Genomic DNA, 4,672 nt, shown 5'->3' with positions numbered 1-4,672 from the left:
TCTCTCTTTCTCTCTTTCTCTCTCTCTTTCTCCCTTTCTCTTTCTCTTTCCTCTTTACCCCCCATTCAACTCCCCTACTAAACATAGTATTTCTTTAACGTTCTGTTTAGATTTAGTTAGAATTGCTGTAGGAGATTTGGTCCAGCTTAGTCCACACTGCATTGTTTCTTCATATTCTGTGCACTATTTGTATCTTTGGTGACTTATGAGCCTGTCTTCTGACTATGCATTGATTTAGTATTGTTTTCTTTAAATCTTCAGGCCCTGGGCCATAATGGTCATGGTAAAACTATACTTTTTCTAAATGTCTTTGAGTTTTAGAAAAAACATACATGTCAAGGGCTTTAAATAAGCAATTGCTGATAGTTGACAGTAAAAGGAAAGCTTTTGAGTAGTACACTCAAACAAGGGACAGTAAGAGGTTTTGCTATATGGATCTGAAACTGAAGAGAAGCACATAGTCTGAAAACATTGATCTACACAGTACCAATAAGCATATAAAGGCAAAATGATATGATAAATTACCTGTAATAGTGGTAGAATCTAAAAAGTAGACCACTGGAATGTAAATAATGCTGTATTATGGTCTAATCTAATTCAATCTTTTTCTCCTGATGAAGATTTTTATTAGTCTAGAAGAGTAGACTGAAAGGCACTGAGATATAGACATGAAATCATCTGGCAATTGTTCTAAGGATGTATATATGTTTTGTAATTCTATGTAGTTATCCATGGCTTGTAATTTATAAATTGCCAAGTAATGGCTTTCTCTCAGTGTTTATCATTGTTTTAAAAAGTATGTTACTTCTCTCCTTAAAGAACTGACAGGATTCCCAGAGGCACATAGGAAAACTCCAAAGCCTTTTGTGCCTTGGCCAATGAGACACTGCAACTTTCTGGTATTTCTTTGCTTTTACTAACTTCTGGTTTCCGTTTCTCCATCTGCTCTGAATCCACAAGTTCCTTCATGCATCTAGGGAAATGTTCTCCTGCCACAGGACTTTTGTACTATAGCTATCTGTTAGATAGGGCATGGTCTGCTTATGTATTCCATGTGTTTCTTTCTCATTTTGTATTATTTTTGGCTAGCATGACCATAAGCATCTGCACTTGAATTCCTACAAAATCAGCTAAGTAGCTCACATTGTTTTCATTCTATATAATAATCTTTTTATCTTTGTATCTATTTTCCTGTCATCTATATATGTATCTATTTATCCATCCATCTCTGAATCTATTAATATCTATCTATCTATCTATCTATCATCTATCTATCTATCTTCTTCTTTTCCTTCATCATCATCTATCTCTCTATCTCTACAATTATGACTATCAACCTATTAGCTATCTATCTAGCATCTATCTGTCAATTATTGATCTACTCACCTGTATGTCTTTTCTTTAATATGGTAATAGAGGATTGAGTTGTACATTTGATTTCTTTTTATAAAGTGTTCTTTTGTCATTTAGAGACACTTAATAATTTCTCACTACATGAATAGTGTCAAGACTTTAAGATATTTAGAAAATTTATGAGATGACGTTTAAGCATCTGTACCTCATTTACTTTACAGAATCAAAATCTCATCATCTCTTAGTAATTCTATTAGGTTTTAAAACAATATTATACAGAAAACCCTCCTTGTTTAAAGTTTCATTTCTAATGTCTACTGTACATTGAAAACTCAATAAGTTATTCTTTTTTTTCAGCAGTTCCAATTAATACAATTAATGAATCTTTCTTTTATTAGGAAATATTTACTGATTCTCATTATATGTTTAATGCTTCACTGATGTTTGGTACCACTGATAGGATAGAGAGTTATCTTAAACAGCATTTCATGAATCTAAAGATGTATTTATCATGTAAATAATTTTGAATTAACTTGAAATACTTCCCTAGGATTTCAACAAAGAAATGTACATGTGAAGAACTGAATTCTTCTTTTGTTTCATATACCCATAAATGGCAACTCAAATATCCACCAGGATTAGCAAGGAGTTTTTTATAAAACACTCTGACTCTGCCATAATTCTCCCTTTAGCTCATGTACTATTGATCCTCAACCCAATAAAGAGAAACATAAAAATTCATAATGATTATGTTCTTACTCCAAAATCTGGAGCTTACTTGATGATACTGCTTCTTAATTACTTATCTCACTTTAAATGCAATTCATCTTTGCATTTTTCACTGTACATTGAGACAGCAAAGAAGTTGTGTGTGCTTATGGCTGAAAAAAATGTAGTAGAGAAGTGTTCAAAAACCTGTTTGTACATAGTCTAGCCCCTGTCCCTTACTGCTAACATGCATTCTTCTAAGTACCAATCAACACGTGTTGAAGTGAAAGTCATTATCAGAACTCTCTTCCTCCATTACAACTTTATTTTTTAAAGTCATTTTATATTAACGTCATGTAATCCATTTTTTACTGGTTTATTATGTTGAGAGTTTTACTATTGGATGTTTGGTTGGTCACATTTTCTATGATATATGACATTTCATTTAGTGCTAATTTCCCCCATGTTGAAAAAAAGGAAGTTTAAAAAAAACCCTTTCAACTGTTCTTAAAGTAGCTCTAAGGTGTTAGCAGTCTGTCTGCCTGTTGTCTAGATAGCATAAAATAGTTTCCTCTTTTATCCCAGACCCCCACTCAAACAAGCACTAATGACTACTAGTCAAACACTGAAATACACAACTGACAATCAATTATTTGGATATTCACAGCTCTGAGATCTCTCAGAGTCTTGTATTTAAATAAAATCTATAATAAGAAACATGATGCCAATCTTATGTTACACTATCATACTGTGTGAGTCACCATCCTCTGCACCTGTGCTGTTGTGCCCATTCCCCTGTCTCTATGCATTTCCCCAAGAAGACTGGTCAAGGAGAAATCCAAACTTAGGTGGTAGGCTGCCGAGTGTGTCTCCTTGTTCCTGTTTTGATCCCTGTTCCTGTTTTTATTCCTGTTCCTGTTTGTGTTCCTGTTTTGTGGGGAGTATAAAAGGGAGCTATGCAGTTAAAAATATAGCATTTAGTCTTTACCAGATGACTCCTTGTTTTTCTTTCTATTGCCTTCAGCCCTCCACCAATCCAAGGAATTCAGTCAGCTGTGCTGGCATAGCTGACAAGTGGAGGTCCCACTGAGATCGGAAAGATGAGGAAGATTGCTGATGGGCCATCTCCAGGGCGCACATTAAGACAGGAGATGCATTGGGCATGAACCAAAGGTAAGTTTTTGGGGTAAGTAAATGGCCATGGATTTGGCACATAGTAAGGAGTTGCTGGCTAAGCAACTATCTACTCTTCTGGCTCAGCAGGGAATTGCTATTGAAGCTAGGGTTATTGAAGAATTTATGAAAGAATTACAAAAATTCTCAGTTTGGGGCATTTGGAAACTGGTTAGGGATGCCCTTGTCAGTCAAAATGAATTGGTTAAGGAACAAATTGAGGAGGCTAAGAAAACTCTTGGAGAAGTTCAGGAGGAATTGGCTAGGGAGTCCCTATGTGTATCTTCTTCCTCCTCTTCATCTACATCAGGGGATTCTTCTTCTTCTTCTGTGGAGGAGGAACTATTGGGGGCCGTTGGAGGAAAGGAAGTGGGCTCCAGGAGAAAAGAGAGGGGGAGGCTGCAATCCCGGGAAAGTTTTTTCAGAGGTCTCGCCTGGAGTGGCCATGTCTCATGGTCCCCGGCAGCCAGGTGCAGCCACCGCACCTGCAGGAGGCAAGACTCGAGGCCAGTACGGGCCCTTTGTAGTGGCTGTCAAACAGGAGCACAGTGAGGGTTCTCAAGCTGGAGAGAAGAGGCCCCAGCAGGAGGAGCCAGTGAAGAAGCCAGGCTGGCCCAAAGGCAAGAAAAGAAAAAAGATTCTCCCAAATTGGCCCAAGGCCCCGGTCATGGGCTATGTTCGATTCCTGAATGAGAGGCAGGAGCAGATTCACACCCGCTACTCAGACCATCCCTTTCTGGAGATCACCAAAATGCAGGGTATGGTGGTGCACTCCTCTAGTCCCAGCTACTCGGGAAGCTGAGACAGGAGAATCGCTTGAGTCAGTAGTTCTGGGCTGTAGTGCGCTATGCACTGAGTCGGCATCAATATGGTGACTTCCCGGGAGCAGGAGACCACCAGGTTGCCTAAGGAGGGGTGAACTGGCCCAGGTCGGAAATGGAGCCTGGTCCAAAATCCACCGATATTGATGAGTGTGAGCCTTGATGCCCCTGTGCCTGTCTTGATATGACCCCTTTCCTTTTGTTGTGTTTAATCAGACCAGTGAGGGGGGGGCAGCTAAATTGTTCTGCTGAGTCTTGTTTTCTAGCAAATTGTTGGATTGGACTTATGGTGGATACCAGTGGAATCTGATGGGGCTGAAGTTGTCGTTTAGATTTCAGAATTACTGCTGGGATCGATGCTGCCATTGCCATCACAGCATGGGCTGCTGTGGGTGCAGGCACTGCCTTATCCAGCAACATACATACTGCCCAGACATTGACTGAACTTTCAGGGAGGGTACAGATACATTGCTTTCTCAGAGTGATATTCAGTCTCATTTTCATATTGCTGTTTTAGATTCAAATCAACAAATTGCCTTGGTTTAAGAACAAGTAGATTTTATGTTATCCACCAGACATGTTGTTAGCTATGATCCCTTCTTTCATTCCATTTGTGT

General features: G+C 38.7%; 1 pseudogene; it reads left to right on the top strand.

The window, feature by feature from the left end:
• Positions 1–3,679: 3,679 nt before the first annotated feature.
• LOC114614464 lies at positions 3,680–4,036 on the top strand (annotated as a pseudogene).
• Positions 4,037–4,672: the final 636 nt, after the last annotated feature.

This window comes from Grammomys surdaster, unplaced genomic scaffold (genome assembly GCF_004785775.1).
Source record: "Grammomys surdaster isolate TR1022 unplaced genomic scaffold, NIH_TR_1.0 126391, whole genome shotgun sequence".
Lineage (NCBI taxonomy): Eukaryota > Metazoa > Chordata > Mammalia > Rodentia > Muridae > Grammomys > Grammomys surdaster.
This window is presented reverse-complemented; position numbering and strand designations above follow the sequence as displayed.